This window comes from Petaurus breviceps, unplaced genomic scaffold (assembly GCF_028583685.1).
Source record: "Petaurus breviceps papuanus isolate PSGF00001 unplaced genomic scaffold, PetGlider_PUasm1.0 91133, whole genome shotgun sequence".
Taxonomy (NCBI): domain Eukaryota; kingdom Metazoa; phylum Chordata; class Mammalia; order Diprotodontia; family Petauridae; genus Petaurus; species Petaurus breviceps.
This window is the reverse complement of record NW_027187419.1, coordinates 99913605-99934449: the sequence shown is the minus strand read 5'-3', so window position 1 is coordinate 99934449 and position 20845 is coordinate 99913605. Positions and strand designations below refer to the sequence as shown.

At 37.2% G+C, this 20845-nt stretch overlaps 1 protein-coding gene and 1 pseudogene across 2 annotated transcripts in view; one reads left to right on the top strand and one right to left on the bottom strand.

Annotated features, from left to right (window-relative positions):
• The window catches only part of TLK1 (tousled like kinase 1), a 181876-nt gene that overhangs the window by 25259 nt on the left and 135772 nt on the right, over window positions 1–20845 (top strand). The gene's annotated exons all lie outside the window — the stretch shown is intronic.
• Window positions 7306–15585, bottom strand: LOC138154732 (large ribosomal subunit protein eL20 pseudogene; annotated as a pseudogene).

Here is a 20845-nt window from a genome sequence, read left to right as displayed (position 1 = left end):
CGTTTTCCTACCCACAACTAATCATTTGTCAGTCCTATGGTGGTGTTGTTATTTTCCACAGTATCTCTTGGTTAACTTATCCTTTCCATACAACATATTACCCTAGTTTAAGGTCCTTATCACTTTTGACCATTACTGTTGTATTAGCTTCCTAACTGGTCTATCTCCAGTGTTTCTCTTCTTCAATCTAACTTTTGTATGAAATATGGTGGTACAACTAAGAGGCCAGTCACAGTAGATAGTTTCTATTTTCTGATCTGTGGATAGGAAAAAAGAATTAACAGTTGAATTACTGTAGGAGTCATTTTTACAACTAAAAGACTAATTGTTAAAGGCTTGGGACTGCATTATGGCATTGGCAAGAATCTGATAATTCCAGCTAATATCTTAGGGGAGAAAAGCTCACCCACCCAAAGTCTTTTGCCCAGATAGACAGGTAGCCAGAGGGTTTGCAAGAAAAACAGAAGAAGAATGGGAAATATTGCAAGAACCTACAGATATTGTGCTATGTGACATGTACTACACTTGTACAAAATATATTTTAATGTTTCAGTTAAACTCTGTCCCTACAACTACCCTGGGCTCTGATAGGGAGAACTTTTGCTTTTCTTCCCTACTTCCAGGGCTTCCATCTTGCTTTTTAACCATTTCCAAACAATGCCACCTATTATCTTATTTATATGTTGTCTTGACCCATCAGAATGTAAACTCCTTGAGGGCAGGACCTGTCTTGCTTGTATTTGTATGCCCAGCATTTAGTACTGTGCCTGGCTGTGTGTTTAATAAATTCCTTATCCATCTGTCTGCTAGACAAAGTGAAGAATCTGGAAGAATACCTTTCTACTGTTCCACTTTAAAGAGAGAATGAAATGTTTCTTGAAAGATTGGATGAAATGCTTGGAGAAACAAAAACCGAAGATAATCAGAAGAGGCATTTAGTTTATCACCAAGACTTGGTGACAGACTGTGCTCAAACAGCTGGGTGAGAGTTCAAATCTGCATATTAACTTGCACATTAACTGCATGACTTGGCCCTACGTAGGGGCCAAAATTTAAATAGGCTAAACTTCTTCAGGCCCCAGATAGGTTACTAGAGACAGACTGATGATGGTTGGTTGCAGCAGGTCACATGACAAACAGGAGAGTGCACAGTGCAACCCTACCTTATTTCGCTGGCCCCCTGAAATCCTTTGGCGAGATGTATGTTGTGCAGGCCTATTCTATAACATTAGCTTCTCTGAGCCCACTTCCCTACAGTGTGGACCATTGTCTTAGGCTACACTTGCTTTTTAGTTCTGACCTTGTGTCCCTCCCCTACCTCCCCATAGCAGTGGTCAAACTGAATTTGCCAAGGATGTAGGCCAGGTTGTATTATGTTGTACAGACCTGGTTTAGATAAAATCCAAAATATTTACCCTCATGGGGCTTAAAATCATGGTAGAATACTGATATTTAATGTATAACTTTATAGATAATATATCACCTTGAAATTGTGGATTATAATATACAGTATCTTTTAGGTAATCTGTAGCATTGGGTGTTGGTGTCCTTTGATACCCTTGTAATATCAGGCTTTGGTCATACTTCTCTAGATTTTCAGGAAGTGGAGAACAAAAGTGACTCCCTTGTGTGGTTTCATTAGTGGTTTGGTTAGAACTAGAACTAGAAGCAGGGCTTGCTAGAGGTACCAGTGATCTGAGAATAGTTTCATTATTCTATTAGCTAAATTAGGGTGATATTTTAGAAAATGACAATTCAATTCTTCTACTATACTAAAAAATATCTTAATTATAATAGTGTTTGCTTTTAAAATAAACATCCTTGTCATTGTGAAGATGACATGGGGGAGGATGGTGCAAAGTTCATTGGAAAATAAAATTTAGGTTTAAAACTGAGAAGCTAAAATTTTGTAGACTACTCAGAAGCCTTGTGCCTATAAATGATGAATACATGGCTCTCTTTAAGAAGAGACTATTAGGGTACTGGAGATGACAAATACTTTACCAGATGATACTACAAAAATGAAACTGACAATACCTTAATAATAATAATAACTAACATTTCTATGGCATTTACTATGGGCCAGACGCTGTGCTAGGCATTTTGCAATTGTTATCTCATTTGCTCCTCACAACAACCTTGGTATGTAGGTGCTGTTATCATCTCCATTTTATGGATGGGGGCAATGAGGCAGGCTGAAGTTAAGAACAGAGCCATTCAGCTAGTTTGTCAGGTCACATTTGAACTCAGATCTTCCTGACTCCAGACATGGTGCCTCTATCTACTACCTATCAGACAATTATCTTAAAAAAAAAAATAAACCAAAACTCTTTTTTTTTCAATTAACAAGCATCTATTTTCTATTCACCTTACCTCTTATTCGGAAAAAAAAAACGAAAACCCCACCAAATCTTTGTAACATATGTGTAGTGTAACATAAAAAGGAAAAACTAGCTCTGTGAAAGTTGCAGTTTCTTATATGTGTATGCTCTATAAAATGTATGGAAGTACTAATACTAAATGTGGAAATAATAATACTAAATTTATTTGGTTTGTAAAATTTGGAATAAAAAAGGTAAAACAATATTATGTCTCTTTCTACATCTTGACTCTATTATCTCTGTGTCAGGAGAGGTGAGTGAATAGCATACCTCATCATTGGTTCTCTGAAATTGTGTTTGGTCCCTGCATTAATTAGAGTTCTTAAGTCTTTTAAAGGTAGATAAATTACTTCTTCCTAATGTGGGAGTTGTTTCAGCATTCCTTGTTTCTGTGCAGTTGGATCATTGGCTAGTTAGAACAGAAGTTAAAAACATCACATTAAAAGACAGGATAAAAATGAGAAGAATATGGAGAAGCTTTTTTAAACTGACACTCAAGACAAGCTGTTAGTGGTTGAAAAATTGGAATTGAACCAAAGGCAAAAATGCTGACCTTGATTATCACCATTTAATGAGCAAGCTTATCAGTAATAAACCATTGTCTATAAGAAGAGGGGCAGGAAGGTGCTAAAATTGCCTTAGTAACACAGTCTTTTTTTGAAGTGGAAAGTATGACAACCAAAGGAAACCTTAATGTTGAATACAAACTTTTATAAAACTGTGGAGGAAGGTGACAAAAGTTCATCTAATTTCACTTTATAAACTAAGTGATAGGGGTGGCTAGGTGGTGCAGTGAATAGAGCACCGGTCCTAGAGTCAGGAGGACCTGAGCTCAAATCCGGCCTGACACACACCACACACACACACACACACACACACACACACACACCCCTAGCCATGTGACCTTGGGCAAGTCACTTAATCCCAATTGCCCTCCAAAAAGCAAAAATAAAAAAAAATTAAATAATAGAGGTGAAAACAAGTTTGCAGAAAGCTAGACATTAGATAGACCCCATGAAATTGTAGTACCCCGAGAGCATTAATTGAAGAAATTGACAGGACAACAGATATCAAACAGAACAGTTTTGTACTCTCCTATATTGAGGGTGTCTTTGATTAACGTATGTGAAAGGATTTTTGCCTTTGCCAAAAATCTATAGTAGACAGCATCTTTGCAGTGTCACTGTTATCTGAAAGGTGTAGAGAGTATAAGATTCAGCTATATTTGTTTATGGATTAGCCCCCTTTTCCATTTAAAAGAGGTTGGGGAGGAGGTGATTTGGGGGCAGGTGGGAAGATCCAGGGATTTTCCTCAGAACAAAACACATGTTTAGACTTTTCCCTTTTTTTGGAGAGGGGAAGGCAAGGCAATTGGGGTTAAGTGACTTGCCCAGGATCACACAGCTAGTAAGCATGTCAAGTGTTTGAGGCTGGATTTGAGCTTAGCTCCTCCTGACTCTAGGGCTGGTTCTCTATTTACTGTGTCTAGACTCTTCTTTTTTTTTTCTTTGTTACATTTTTATTTTTTTTATACACACACACACACACATATATATATTTGAATATTTGATTTTAAAACTTTCAATTCCAGATTCATTCCCTTCCCCCCCCTGCCACCATCCCCACTGGGGAGACAAGCATTTCAGTATAAGTTGTACATGTGTGGCTAATCAAAACAATAACGTAGTAGATGTATTGTAAAAGACTGACTATATTTCCCTCCCTCCTATCCCACCTCCCACTTGTTCTGTTCTCTTTGATCTTGTCCCTTTTCAAAAGTGGGTGCTTCCAACTTCCCTCCCCCCCAGCCTGCCCTCCCCTTCCATCATCCCCCCTCTCATCCCCTTCCCTCCCTACTCTCCTGTAGGGTGAAATACCCTATTTAGTGTGTATTTCATTCCCTCCTCAAGCCAAATTCAATGGGAATAAGGTTGACCCATTCCCTTTTGCCTTCCTATTCTTCCCCTCCATTGTAACCATTTCCCCTTGCCTGTTCTGTATGAGATAGTTTGCCCCACTCTATCTCTCCCCATCTCCTCTCATTATATTCCTCTCACCTCTTAATTTCACCTTTTAAGTATCATCCCTTCCTGTTAAATTGGCCCCGTGCCCTCTATCTATGTATATCTGTAAAAGTATATACACACATTCACATTTGTATTCATGTGCCCGCATACCCTCATATAAAGACATATATACATATATATTATATATGTTTCTAATCCCTTCAACTACTGAGAAAAGTTTCATAAGTTACAATTATTGTTTTTCCATGTAGGAATGTTAATAGTTCAACTTTGGCCAGGTGGCTCAGCGAGCAAGAGCACCGGCTCCAGTGCCGGGACGACCCAGATCAAATCCAGGCCCAGACACTCAGCACCACATCCAGAAACAACAACTGGCCGTGCAACCCTGAGGAAGTCACCCAACCCCGAGTGCTTCAAAAAAAAAAAAAGTTCAACTTTGATAGGTTCCTTATGATTTCTTTTCCCTTTTTACCTTCTCATGCTTCTCTTGCTTCTTGTATCTAAATGTCAAATTTTCTATTCAACTCTGGTTTTTTCAGCAAGAATGCTTGAAAGTCCTCTATTCCACTGAATGACCATATTTTCCCCTGAAACATGATACTCAGTTTGGCTGGGTAGGTGACTCTTGGTTTTCCCAGCTCCTGTGCCTTCTGGAATATCACATTCCAGGCCCTTCAATCCCTCAGTGTAGAAGCTGCCAGATCCTGGGTTATCGTGATTGTGTTTCCACAATATTCAAATTGTTTCTTCCTGGCTGCTTGTAATATTCTCTCCTTAATCTGGGAATTCTGGAACCTGGCTATAATATTCCTAGGAGTTTTCTTTTTGGGATCTTTTTCAGGAGGTGATTGGTGGATTCTTTCAACCTCTATTTTGCCCTTTCGTTCTAAAACATCAGGGCAGTTTTCTTTGAGAACTTCCTGGAGGATGCTTTCTAGGTTCTTACTTTGGTCATGGCTTTCAGGTAGTCCAATAATTTTTAAATTATCTCTCCTGGATCTATTTTCCAGGTCAGTGGTTTTTCCCATGAGATATTTCACATTGCCTTCTATTCTTTCATTTGTTTGGATCTGTTTGACAGCATCTTGATTTCTCATAAAGTCATTAGCTTCCATTTGCTCCAATCTAATTCTGAAGGAATGATTCTCCTCAGTGAGCTTTTGAGATTCTTTTTCCATCTGGCAAATTCGACTTTTTAAGGCATTCTTCTCCTCATTGCCTTTCTGAGCCTCCTTTGCCATTTGAGTCAGTCTGTTTTTTAAGGTATTATTTTCTTCAGTCAGGCTGTTGACTCTCATTTCATAATTTTCTTGCATTGTTCTCATTTCTCTTCCCAATTTTTCCTCAACTTCTCTTATCTGCTTCTTAAGGTCCTCTATGGCCTGTAACCAGCTCGTATTTTCCTTTGAAGCTTTTGGTGCAGGAGTTCTGACTTCACTGATTTCCTCCTGTTCCATGCCTTGCTGCTTCTTATCCCCAAAATAGGAGTGTAATGTTGGAATCTTCTGTCTGCTTTGTTTCCTTTGCCTGCTCATTTTGCCACTCAATGATTTGACTTTTGGGCTTTTTGCCACAGTAGGACTCTGCCACCAGACAGGGGAGTTTTCGTCCCAAACGCTGGGGTTTTCTCAGCTGCCGGAGGTATTAGATGGGTGCCCTCTCTGAGGTCTCCACATGCTCTGGCAAGCTGGACCCACACCCCAGGACCTCCACCCTAGACTGCAATCCAGATCCAAGCAGGTTAAAGCAAGAGCGATTACCCCTCAGACTGGTGCTTGGTCCCCCTACACTCTGCAGGCCAGGAGCTGAAGCTGCCACGTGGCGCTGGCACAGCGTCTCAGTGGTTTCTCGCCCCAGGGGTAAAAGCCACGCACTCCCACTTACTGGTCCCAAAGTCCAGACTGCACTGGCCTCTCACCTTGTCCTTCGCATCTATGTATTGATAAATCTGGAAACGGCCACAGCTGCTGCTGATCTGGAGTCCCTCTGGCAGGCGGCTGGTCAGGCCCTCCCTGGGGCTAAAGCCTTGGCGTGGTTCTGATTAGGAGTAATTAAGAGGGCTCGATAGCATTTGGGAAATTGTTCAGTACTTTTCTAAATTCCAAGCTGTACCACAGCACAGTAGTCAGGCTTTTTAACATGGATGTTATGTGAAATGGTTCTGTACTATATAAATCTTAGAATACCATCAACCTAGAATCAAAGTTAGAAGTTAACCCCTAATGAGATGAATAGTGGGTGCAAGTAAGCTGAAGCATATTTCAAATGAAGACTGATGTACAAGAACTGCCATTAGGGATATCCTGCAAATATAAGATTACATTTGATAAGAAATAATTTATGAAGTACTTACTATGTGCCAGGCACTGTGCTAAATGGGCTATTTACCTATTGATATAACAAAGATATAACAGATGGACTGCTTAAGTGGCAGTACTGATATCCACGAAAGGGAAAAAGACTTCTAATATATTGATTAGATGGATTAGGCATATCTGTGGGTGAATGTGAATAAAAACGGGGCAGCTAGTTGGCATAGTGGAAGCAGTGCCTGGCCCGAAGTCAGGAAGATTCATCTTTCTGAGTTCAAATCTGGCCTTAGACACTTAACAGCTATGTGACCCTGTTTGCAAGTCACTTAACCCTGTTTGCCATAGTTTCCTCACCTGTAAAATGATCTGGGAAGGAAATGGCAAACCACTCCAGTATCTTTGCCAAGAAAAGCCAAATGGGTTCCCAGAGTCAGACGTGACTTAACAACACCAAATAAGAACCACACCAGATAAATAGGTGTAGATGGATTGCAGTTTGTATCAAAGGCAGGAATACCTGTATTGATGGAATCATGAATCCACTGAGGTAACCTTAAGTTAGTAGTTTATCTTTTTAAGACTAATTTTCTGATGATTATTTGCATATATTTGAAATGTTCTGGCTAATTAAAGTGGAAAGTTGAAATGCTTGACCAGATGTAGCATATTTTTTATAAAAGTTTGCTTGTTTTTTGTAGAAAGGATCTCTTTTTAAAAAAAGTGTAAAATGACCAGAGGTTTTTTTTATAATAATAGTTGGACAAGTCAAATGAATCTGTTTCTTAAAATATACACCTTTTTTCTTGAAGCAGTTTGCTCAATAATCTTTTTTTTTTAATTACCTTTTTTCTAGTAGTCATTGGGATCAGCCCTTCATTTGGGCTCTTTTTTCCAATGTGTCTTAACCATTCCTATTTACACTTAAATTTGGATGGAAAAATTCATTTCCCAGATCAAGAAAGGAATGAGAAGGTAGGCAGAAATTAGGTCCAGCATTAAACTACTTACTATATTCCACCTTTCTTGTAGCAGACAGTTTCTGTCTAAATAGTTTCCATTGTCTTCATTCAGCCTAAAATAAAATCACAGATATTCATTAGTGTTAAAGACAAATAAATGACTCCAAATTTTTTAAAAAAGTGTGCCCTTGTAATATGGTTATTGTTAGTGCTTACTTTATGAGTATTTTATTAATTCAGAAAATATTGAGAATCACGAAAAAATTAGTAAGACAATGGCTTATGCCTTGAAAGAGTTAAGGGAGCACCTAGGTGGTGAAGTAAAGAGCACCAGCCTTGCTGTCAGGAGGACCTGAGTTCAAATCAGGCCTCAGATGCTTGATAATTGTTAGTTGTGTGACCCTAGGCAAGTTACTTAACCCCAGTTGACTTGCCAGAAAAAAAAAAAAGAATTTATGATGTAATGGGGGAGGTGTAATGTGCACAAATAACTTGCGTGACATTGTGTGATAATAATCATAAGGTCAGCATAGTGCAAGAGGTCATATTTAAGAATCAGATGTGTAGTGATTTAAGGTTTTGATAGAACTTTATATGTCTCATATAATCCTCACAACAACCTTGTGAGGTGGTACTGTAGAAGACATTAGCTGTATATTTCTAGATGAGGAAACAGAATCTGAGATACTAGGTAATTTGTCTGTGGTCTCAGATTAGGCAGTGAGGCAGGATCCAGCACTGTACTCCTTACCCCACATTGGTAGATAAGTGCTGACAGGTAGAGATTGGGGCAAAGGGAGGGAAAAAAAGAATATTTCATTGGAGATTGCAGTGATTCTCCAATGTGAGTAGTAAGTGTTCCTAGAAAGGATAAACTTGTGAAGTTTGGAGTATAGGATACATGTAAAGGAATAGAAATAAACATTCTTATTCTGTACTTAGTATTGTACTAAGGTCCCTCCTCAAGGAGTTTACATTCTTTTTTTTTTTTTCCAATTGAGAAATTTATTTAAATCAAATAGGTGCTTTATTGTCTCTAATCTTAGAAGATGATGTTGGGCCTTTTGGTAGAAAAGCGTGGTTTGTGGTGGTGATGTAGAACTCTGTGGGGCAGAGAGAACTTGATTTTGGAGTCGTGAAACTGCTTGACTGTGGGCCGGTGGCATTTGCTGGCAGGAATTTCTTCCACTTTCATGATCTGGATGGAGTGGGCCCGGGCACAGTGATGGGCTCCCATATCTCGGTAGCACTGAGTGATGGCACCAGCAGTGGTCAGGTCCCTGTACTCCCTGTACATGTTGTGGGTCCCACTCCTGGAATCATAACACAGCCAGAGGCCAAAGTTCTTCACTCTAAGAGGGGACTTTTCAAAGACCTGTCCGCAGTATACAATTTCTCCAGAAGACTTCTTCATCTTTCTCAGCTGGGAAACAAAGAACCAGAGTCGGGACTTTGCTACAACATGATTAGGAGCAAAAATCCACATGCGATAAAGAGGCAGCACCAGGCTCTTGGGAGTGGGCAGGCAGTGCCCAACTACCTTATACTCTCTCAGGGTGCCCGAGGCCTTCATGGTGCTGCTGCCTCACGCCCTGCCAACCCACAAAAAGACAGGAGTTTACATTCTAATGGGAAAGGCATGATGTGTATAAATAAGTAAGTACCAGATATAGACAGAATAGGTAGAAAGTAGCCCTAGATGGAACTGTGAAAGGCCTCTAGCAGAAGGTAGCATTGGATCTGAGTCTTGAAAGAAACCACGTATTCTAAGAAAAGTGGAGGTGAGGAGGGGCAAGTATCCCAAATATGGAGAAGAGGCAGTGCAAAAGTAAATAGAAATATCATGTGTGAGTTATAGATAGGCTATTATATATAGTGTGAGAATATGGGTCTGTGGAAGTAAGATGAAAGATAGGAAGGGGCCAGGTTATGAAGAGCTTTAAATGTCAAACAGAGGTGGAGTAATAGAGAGTGACATGATCAAACCTGTTCTATTTTAGGAAATTCTCTTTGGCAGTAGTGTGGAGGATGAATGGAGTGGGGAAAACTTAAGGCAGGTATACCAATTAGGAGACTGTTGCAATGATCCAGGCAGGAGGTGTTGAGGACCTGAGCCAAAGTGTTAGCTGTGGGAGTTAGTGAGAAGGGATTGAATGCAAGAGGTGTAGTGGAGTTAGAAATGACAAGATTTGGCAAATGATTGGATATATGGAGTGAGTGAGAGCAGAGTCAAGTATCACATCAAGAATGCAAATCTGGGTAACTAAAACACAGCTTTGGGACAAGTTATGAAGTGTGTGTGAGCTTTTTTTCAGTAAGTAAAGAGGAGTAACTCAATCAGAATTGTACATCAGGTAATTTAATGTAGTCCCTAGGATGGATTAATGGAGGACCATTAACTAGAGCAAGAATTTTTAACTTTTCTTGGGTCATGAAATTGTTTGGCAGCCTGGTAAACCCTATGTATGAACCCCTACTCAGAGTATGCAAAATAAAAACATAGGATTACCAAGGAAACCAGTTATATTGAAGTAGTTATCAAAATATTTTTTAAAATCTGCATTTATAGAAAGTCTCTGAAATCTATCCATGGGTTCATTGGAGTGGGAAAGACATAAGCCCTGAGTTAAGATAAACCTTTGAATTAGAGGAAGAAGAGACCTAGGTGAAAGGTAATAAGAGCCCATACTAGGGTAATGGCAATGGAAAAGAAGAAGAAAAGTTTATATCAGAGATAGTATTAAAAGGGCATGGTATTTGGTGACTGTGATCAGGAAGAGTTGGTCTTTCTGTGGTCCCTTTCTCAAATTTCAGCCAATTCCACAAAGCTTATTAAGAAATTAGGATCATCTGTGATTAGGTGGGGTCATGAGAGAGGAGTAAGTTCCTCTACCCTCTTGTTTAAAAGTTCAGGTGTTGAAGACTTAGAGAAAGACATGGACATGAATTTCACGTGGTGAAAAGGCAGTTCAGGTTTAGAACTGCACTGGAAATGAAGGAGTAGTTAAAATATTTTGTATGCAAGAAATGTTCTAATGGCATAATAAAATATTTGTAAGGTTAGAAAGGAGGTAGGCCAGTCATATAAGTTGTAATAGTTGGATAGATTGAGTGTTTCACAGTTTTCTTTGAAATGTTAAAAGAACCAGAGGAAAGTAAGTCTGTCTCCAGCGAGTCTGCTGACTCTTTCCTAGAGGACTTATAGAAAGACATGCAGGGATGAAAAGGCATGTGTTCCACACAAGTAGAGTGAATATTAACATAAGATCGTGGTCCCATTGGAATAGAAGTATTCTCAATTCAAATATGTCTTCAGTAAGTCAGATGTAATCTTTTCTTCATAGGAACCGAAATCATGAGTCCTGAGCATACCTATAAAGCCTTATCTATCTATATTGTCCATTCATTTGGAGCTGAAATCCATGTTCCCCAAACTGGACTATTAGATGAATTTGTAAACATCCAGAAGCTGTTGCCAGACTGTTTTCACATACAGATTTGATCATCTCAATCCCAGGTTTAAAAATCTTCAATAGCTCCTAACTCTCTCCCCAATAAAGTTTAAACTTTTTGCCTAACATTTCAAGCCCTCTATAATTTTCAGTGTGGTGTAGCAGATAGCAAGTCTTGGCAAACTGGACCTAGGAAGATCTTGGTTCAAGTCCCATAACTGGGAAAATGACCTTGGATAAGTAATTTAATTTCTCAGTGCTCTAGGCAACTCTGTTAAGACTGAGTTGTAGAGAAGGTGCTCACTGACATTGATATAGATTAGAGTTTGTCTTGGAGTTCCTTACAGCAGTGAAATAACAGATTTGATCACTATACTTTATTCCCTTATTCTTTCTAAATTATATTCATTGCTATTGTCTGAACATACTCTGGGCATTCCTGCTTTGAGCCTTTGCTGTTCCCTAGGCCTGGAATGATCTTTTTCCTCTTTGCCTGTTGAATTCTTGATCCATCCTTAAAAACCCATCTCTTACTGTCTCCTAATGCAATATTCCTTGCCTATTTATTGAGCCTTTGTGCTTTACTTGACTTAACTTCTTTGAGACTGACTCACAACCATGTTATCTCACTGGAAGAATATTGGTGTTGAAAAAAAAAATGGGACTTTATTCCAGGGAGAAGTTTGGAGTCATTAAAAGACAACAGCAAAAACTATGCAGTTTCTCAAAGGCAGCATATCCTCCTTCCTTTTCAGTTCTGGACCCAGCTAATTTTTCATCTGCAGTATTTGTCTAAGATACATATTTTGAAGGATATGCTCTATAGAGTGTCTATTTATCTGCTTATCATAATCTAGATAATAGGTATTCTTTAGCCACTTACTTTTGCCTTGATGAATAATTAGGCTGAACCTTTTTGCATGATTATGGATTTTATATAGGAGATTCTACACGGTTCTGGGACTTGATGTATCTGCAAGATGTCACATTTAAACAAGAACATCCAGAGGTCTTCACCATCTATAAGAAATCCCTTTTTGATTTGGATTCTGCATTGGATATCCCCCATGTCTCTGGCAAACATCTTTTGACCTGTTTTATGCTTCTTGATATTAATTAATCATTTCATTGATCAACTAAATGATATTAATGACCAAAGGATAGTCAAAATTATTTCATTTTTATGTTTTTCAAATAATCTTTTATGGTGACTTTAACATGTAGGAGGTGAGTCATTTTATTCTACCAAATGAAATACCTTAGTAGTCAATATTATATATAGATAGAACAATTTCACCTCAGCTTAGTGAAAAGTATTAGAAGGAAAAAAATTTTTTTTAATTCTTTAATTTATTAATTTGTTTGTTTCCTTTTAGTTTACAGGATTCAATTCCACAATTCCTTGAATTTCACATTTTGTCCCCCTCCCTCCCCTCTCCCCCCATGGCATCTTATAATCAAGTATAGGATCTGTAAATACTTTCACATTATACAATGGTCAGGTTATAAGGATGGATTGTACCAGCTGGAATGAAAAATGGTAAAGAGGACATAAAATCAAATAAGAGAACGAAAAAGATCAGGTATTTTGCTTCCACCTGGATATAAATTTAGTTCTTTCTAGTTCTTTCTCTGGATGCATGTTTTTCTCTCCATCATGTATCTTTTGGGATTGACTTATATCCCTGCATTGTTGAGAAGAGTCCAGTCTATCAAAGTTGGTCATCACACATACGTTGTGTCTGTAATTGTGTACAAATTCCTCCTGGTTCTACTCTTCTCACTCAGCATCAGTTCTTTTAAGCCTCTCCAGGTAAATATGAAGACCGCCTGCTCCCCGTTTCTTATAGCGCAATAATATTCCATAACATGCATATACCACAACTTGTTCAGCCATTCCCCAATTGATGGACACCCCCTTAATTTCCAATTCTTTGCCACAACAAAAAGAGCTGCTATAAACATTTTTGTACATATGGGTCTTTCTCCCATTTCTATGATCTCTTTGGGATATAACCCTAGGAGTGGTATTGCTGGATCAAAGGGTATGAAAGTATTTATAGCCCTTTGGGCATAGTTCCAGATTGCTCTCCAGAAAGGCTGGATCAGTTCACAACTCCACCAACAATGCATTAGTGTTCCAGTTTGCCCACATCCTCTCCAGCATTTGTCATTTTCCTGTTTTGTCATCTTAGCCAATCTGACTGGTGAGATGTGGTACCTCAGAGTTGTTTTGATTTGCATTTCTATAATCAATAGTGAATTAGAGCATTTCTTCATGTGCTTATAGCTTTAATTTCTTTCTCTGAAAACTGTCTGTTCATATCCTTTGACCATTTATCAATTGAGGAATGACTTGTATTCTTATAAATTTGACTCAGTTCTCTGTATATTTTAGAGATGAGTCCTTTGTCAGAGACGTAGGTTGTAAAGATTCTTTCCCAATTTCCCACCTCCCTCTTAATCTTGGTTACATTGGCTTTATTTGTACAGAAACTTTTCAATTTCATGTAGTCAAAATTATCCATTTTACATTTTATAATGTTCTCTAATTCCTGTTTTGTCATAAAGTCATTCCCTCTCCACAAGTCTGATAGGTAAACTATTCCTTGTTTTAGCAGACTGCTTACAGTATCAACCTTTATACCTAGATCATGAACCCATTTAGACTTGATTTTGGTATATGGTGTTAGATAATGGTCTATGTCCAGTTTCTGCCATACTATATTCCAGTTTTCCCAGCAGTTTTTGTCAAATAGTGAGTTCTTATCCCAAAAACCAGGGTCTGGGGGTTTATCAAACAATACATTACTGTAGTCGTTGACTTCTGAATCTCATGTGCCTAATCTATTCCATTGATCCACTCTATTCCTTAGCCAGTACCAAGTAGTTTTGATGACTGCTGCTTTATAGTACAGATTGAAATCTGGTAAAGCTAGTCCACCTTCCCTAGCATTTTTTTTTTATTAATTCCCTTGATATTCTGGACCGTTTATTCTTCCAGATGAATTTTGTTACTATTTTTTCTAGCTCTATAAAGTAGTTTTTTGGTAAATTAATTGTTATGGCACTAAATGTATAATTTAATCTAGGTAAAATTGTCATTTTTATTATATTAGCTCGACCCAGCCATGAGCAATTGATATTTTTCCAATTAGTTAGATTTTATTTGTGTGAAAAGTATTTTGTAGTTATGATCATACAGGTCCTGGGTTTGTTTTGGCAGGTAGATTCCCAAATATTTTATAATGTCTACAGTAACTTTAAATGGGATTTCTCTTTCTACTTCTTGCTGTTGAGTTTCATTGGAAATATATAGGAATGCCAAGGATTTATGTGGGTTTATTTTATATCCTGCAACTTTGCCAAATTTATTTATTGTCTCAAGCAGTTTTTTACTTGATTCTCTAGGATTCTCTAAGTATATCATCATATCATCTGCGAAGAGTGATAGCTTGGTCTCTTCTTTGCCTAACTTGATTCCTTTGATTTCTTTTTCTTCTCTAATTGCTACTGCTAACATTTCTAGTACCAGATTGAATAAGAGGGGTGATAGTGGACACCCTTCTTTCACCCCTGATCTTATGGGAAATGCTTCCAGCTTCTCCCCATTGCATATAATACTTGCTGATGGCTTTAAATATATGCTACCTATTATTTTAAGGAAGGCTCCATTTATTCCTATACTTTCTAATGTTTTTAATAGGAATGGATGTTGTATTTTGTCAAAAGCCTTTTCTGCATCTATTGAGATGATCATGTGGTTTCTGCTAGTTTTATTGTTGATATGCTCAATTATACTGATGGTTTTCCTAATATTAAACCATCCTTGCATTCCTGGAATAAATCCTACCTCATCAAAGTGTATTATTCTTGAGATAAGTTGCTGTAGTCTTTTGGCTAGTATTTTATTTTATTTAAAGAGAACTTAGCTTAACAAATGGTCTAAGCAAAGGCATTCCAAGGGAATGCAAGAATGCAAGTAGGACAATAAATATATGGAAAAAAGAAAGAATTGTAAAGATTTATATACCATCACAAACAGTGGAACTACTAAATTTAGACTTTAATATCACATTTCAAAAAATGCTATATATGAAATTGGAAATGATTCTGAAGATGGAAAAAAGTATTCTATCAAACCAAGTAGATGAGTTTTAAAGACTCTCAAGGTATCTGAAAGAAGAGAAGGTACCAAAGGCCACAGTGTGCATAGTATATTTCATTAGGTTATGTTCCCTGGGGAATATTCTTTTTTTCTTTCTTTTTTTTTAAAGGTAACATTTATCGAATTTGCAATTATAAAGACATTTTTACTCATCACACAAACTAAAAGAAGTAAAACTTTACTGAATTTAATTTTGAAATTAACACCCATGCTTAAATACAAACTTTTAAAATAGAATGCAAAATACAAATTTTTCACCAACATTAAGATGTTTGTTACTTCTTCCTTTATTTTCATCAATGTTTGTTATTGAAGTTGATGAGTCTTACGACAGTTCCAGCTTTAGTTTATTTTTTGGAGCTTTTAAAAAAATCAAGATCTCTTCATTGTAGTATAACTTATAATATTCATTGTTAGAGTTGTTTTTTTTTTTTATTTTGTCTGGGTATGTAACTTATGGTTTGTTACTGATGGTCTGAGGTTGAGTTCAGCTGGAAGGCCTCATAAAATTGTTTGAATACAGTCAGATGGCACTTCCTAATTTTCTATTGATTACTCATTAAGTCAAAGTCCTTGTGCTTAAATTCCCCAGCTCCATCTGTAATGTTGATATTGCACCAAACAAGGTTTCCAGTGAGAAAATCCAAATACAGAAAGTCAAGATAGATTCCTTTTCCTCCACCTTACAGTCCTTGATAAGTCTTCCAGACAAATAGAAAGTACTACCCTTAATGGTCTTCCTGTACTAGGGGAAAGCATTTGGGACTGCTAGAGAATCAAACATCCTCTTTCATTCTGTGCCTATCTTCCCTCTTCCCAGGGACCTTATATAGTTTAACTGAACTCAGATTTTTTGAATCACCTTTGGTTTGAGGTTCCCTCAAGTGTGGAAAAAGTTTGGTGTCACATGAGTTTAACTCTTCCTCCTGACAAATGCACAGGTAGGTCTAGTTTGACTGGAAGATGTAGAGAATAGATGATTACACATTGCTTCCTTGCCTTGAAACTATACATAAATAGTAAGGAGATTAAACCCTCTCTTTTAAAGTAGCAATGATACTGTTTTCATGGAAGTATCCCTAGTGACAATAAAAAGAAGAGGAATTTTGGAAAAAGATACAAAGGAACTTAAGAGCAGAGTTGTTGCTAAATAGAAAATTTCTTTAAAATGTATTTATATAGTTCATATTCTCTAAGGATCAGAAAGTTCCTTATAAATACATACCTCCAAATTATTACAATATAGCTATATTACAGATGGGGGTGGGAAATCAAAGCACATGGATTTTGACTTAACAATGAATAATCATTGGAGAAATAGGAAGTGTGATCTGACTGTATTCAGTTAGTTGGTGCATAATTTGATTTTAAAATGATTAATCATTTCTGGAATATTAATTTTTAAGGGTATGGGAACAGGGAAAAAATAAATGTCTTCTGCTTATTATGTATGAAAAGATATCCCATTTCAGAAAGTAATTTTCCTTTGTTACTTTATTGCTTATTTTCTTCTATGCTATTTAATTTCTAGTCTTTTAAAAATAAACTGATTTGCCACTTAATGGGAATTTTTATTGTTCAAATATAGGATTGCTTTATTTTTTCTCTTTTTTTAAAAAATGGTTTTTCCTTTTTTTATTTGACAGGGATCTCTTTTCTTTCTTCTATTCTTTATCTAATTGTCATTTGGGTATATTGAATAATAATATTTAGCATAATCTTGCAACCAAGTCTAGGTACAGAAGTTTTAAAATTTAAAAGAAACATGAATGATTGTATACTTGTGATCACAGTTGAGAAAATATATTAGTGATAGTGCTCTGAAGGGAGATGAAAAAGTTAACATTAGGAAACCATGAGATCTGACGGTTTACAAAATCTCTTTCTTATGTGAGAGTTAGGTCATAGATAGATTTTCTTTTGCAATAATTGGGAATTTCTTGGGTGCTATTGGCTGCTGTGGGATATCTTTAAATTGAAATTTAATTTTTTTGGGGGGGTATTATTTGGTACTGGGAAGGTGAGATTGTATGGCACAATGTTTCTGGTGGGAAGGGCTAGCGCCTTAAAAGGTTTCTCATGACTGGTCTCACCAGGTTGTGTTGAATTGTGTAATGTAGGTTCTTCCATCACCTTCACCTTTCCTTACTTTTTCAGAACTGAAATAGATCACAAACTCCACAGAAAGTATTTGTGAATTATGTATAGGAGAAAACAAGCCTTGTTGCTGAAATCTAATGGAACAAGGAGGATGAATAGATATGATAGCTAATATAGATGAGAGATTTCACATCCTTTCTCTGACACTTAACCAATTGGATATCAGGAGGCAAATTAGTTAATTTCCTTGGACTGTTGATGAGGATGATAGAAAGTTAGTGTTGAGCACTAAAAGTTACTCTGTGGACTTCACTAATCTTCCCTAATTTTCTTTGCCCTACTCTGATGGGCTGCTGGATTTGGATGGAAATAGTCTTCTCATATTTGGTAAAATATAAGATACTTGGATGGGATTAGGAATGAGTCAGATATTAAGCACCTACTATGAGCTTGGCACTGTATGGATGTGCCAGTTTTAAACATCTTTAGGATCTCAAAAATATATACCAATGCAGTGTGCTTCCTATCAGGTATTGGGAAGTAAAGGTGACTATACTTCAATTTGGAGATATTGCAGAAACATAACTTGGGCAAAAATCATCTCTTTTAATTATATTTCATGGAAGCATATAAATACAGATGCTGTATATGGGACAGAAAATGAAAATTATTTTTGATACATAGGTTTTATGACAATAACTCACATTTATGTAATTAATGCTTTAAGGCTTTTGCCAAAGCCTTTTACATGCATTATCTCATTTGACAATTCTAGGTGTATCGATTTCTAATTATGGAGAATATTTTCCTGCCCTACTCACTCCCTCTAACTGCAAACAGACCTGGATAGTATAAACTGGTGATCCTGAGACCTAGTTTCATAAGTTTCATGTAGCTGATTCTTTTTCAGTCTGCTCTTAAATCTCTCATTTCTGTATTAGAATATGTTATTTTACATTCTAAAGGATTACAGACAAAGTTCACATTTTCTTTATTGATTTTTTTAGATGTATTGGCTGGTATTCAGAATGAATTGGTTGTTTTAGTGGTATCAAAGCCTTGCGAGGAAGGTATATTTGCATGGTTCTTTGCTTTTAGTATAGACTAGGAGGTTCTCAATGAGGGCATTTTGCAGACTTCTTAGATAGATCATAGTAAAAGCTGACATTTATATAATACTTTTAATTTTGTAAAGTAATCTAAAATTTCAAGACCTTATTCCTTAAAACAGTATTATAAAGACCAGGCTTTCTTGTTATCTCATTCTTTTCTTCCAGGAAAGATGAGTTATAAATAATTTTGATGGAAAAAAGAATTATATAATCAAGCCTGATTAATTTGGATTCTACTAATTAAGAATTTGTTTTAACTAGGACTGTATTGAAATTACTCTTTATAGTGATTAAGGGAAAGTTAGTATTATAGATGTTAAAATTTTTTTTAAAGTTTTGAAACTGAAGAACAAATTTATTTTTAAGTATTCTCCAGTACTTGAGAAGTACTATTGACTTATAATTGATATTCTAATTATAAATCATTAATTTTCCATAAGGAGACTGGTCAGCCTTTGTCAGTACTTTGTTAGACTAATTCATTTTTTTTTTTGCTTTATGGAGGGGGGAATGCAGGGCAGTTGGGGTTAAGTGACTTGCCCAGGGCCACACAGCTAGTAAGTGTTAAGTGCCTGAGGTCACATTTGAATTCAGGTCCTCCTGACCCCAGGGCCAGCACTCTATTCACTGTGCTTAAGAAGCTGCCCCATAATCACAATTTTTTTGGGGGGGGGGGATTTTAATTTATTTATTTTTAATCTTTTTTTATTATTAATTTGTTTCCTTTTAGTTTACAGGATTCAATTCCACAATTCCTTGAGTTTCACATTTTGTCCCCCTCCCTCATAATCACAATTCTTGACAGACAAAACAGTGTGAGGTTCTAGGGGAAATGGAAAGGTTTGAGCATGGCTTCCATAGCTTTTACAGTTTAAACAGGGCTTAGAAATATTTTAGTACTGAAGAAGTATAATACAAAGTGCTTTGTGTGGGGAGAATGGATGTTACTGTCTCAGGCAACAGGGAAAGACTTCCTTGTGGAGTTATTTTTTGAGCTGGACTTAACAGAATGCAACTTAATAGGCAAAAGATTAGATTTTAAGCTCCATGAAGGCAGGGACTATATTGCCTCTTTTTATGTTCCTAGCCCTTAGCACAGTACCAGGTACATAGTAGATGCTTAATAAACTTTAATTGAAAAGGAGAGGAAGGGAAGGGAAGGCATTCAAGAAATGAACAAAGTTAAAGAATGGTTTGACTAGAGCAGGGACTCAAACTATTTCCACTCTGTATCCCTTCAGCCCTTCTTAAACTGTGGGGGTCATGAAAGAAGTGATTGAAAATTTCCAGGTAGAGAGGAATAATGATGCCTGTAAAGTATATTTTATTTTATTTTGTTATTATTATTATTATTTGTTTGCTTTTTGGAGGGCAGTTGGGGTCATGTGACTTGCCCAAAGTCACACTGCTAGTGTGTCAAGTGTCTGAGGTCAGATTCAAACTCCAGTCCTCCTGACTCCAGGGCCTGTGCTCTATTCAATGCGCCACTTAGCTACCCCTATGTTTGATTTTATTTAGGTTTCAATTGTTTTCCTGTACTTCAAGGAGGTGTAATTTTACTGGTATGGGCGTTCTGTGGATTCTGAACACAACTCTTCTAAAATTTAACTAGGGCCCAGGTGGCCAGGTGTAATGTAATGCCAAGGAAAGGCAACTTCCCAAGGTTCAGAATACCAGCATAGGTGCTCTCCATTTTATTCAGTGACCAACCAAGAACAGAGAAGATCAAAAAATGACATCATTCCAAATACAGCATTTACTAAGCATGATTAAATAATCTCCAAGGACTACCCCACCCCAGGACCTTCCAATCATTCAATCAATTACAAAGTCCCTGTTCTAAATACTTCTCCACCCCTAGGCTATACCTTCATTTGGTCCACCACAAAACCCCTCTTCTCAAATGGAGATTAGTTTCCAAACATAAGTAAAGTACCTTCATTTGTCAATCACAGAGCACAATAAGGTCAAAAGTTCCCCACCCCTGGATCACAATTGAATCTACCCCAGAGTTACATCAAGTTTAAACACAGCACTTAATACCCAAATGGAGGAATTTCTTCATCTTGACACTAGGCAAGTTCTCAGCAATCTTAGTTCCTGGGGAGACAAGGCTTAGCAAGGCCATAAGATACATTGCCAGTCCCTTCATGAATTCATCCTCTGTCTGTAGAACAGTCCTAGAACCCCTGAACACATTAGCAAAGCCCTCTCCCAGGATTTCTGTAAACATACAACAAGAAAATCCTTCTTCAGGGCTTCTGAACCAACAGAAAGGCTCCCAGACCCCTGCAACAACAGCACTGTCCTTCACCAGTGGACAGTATTCACTCT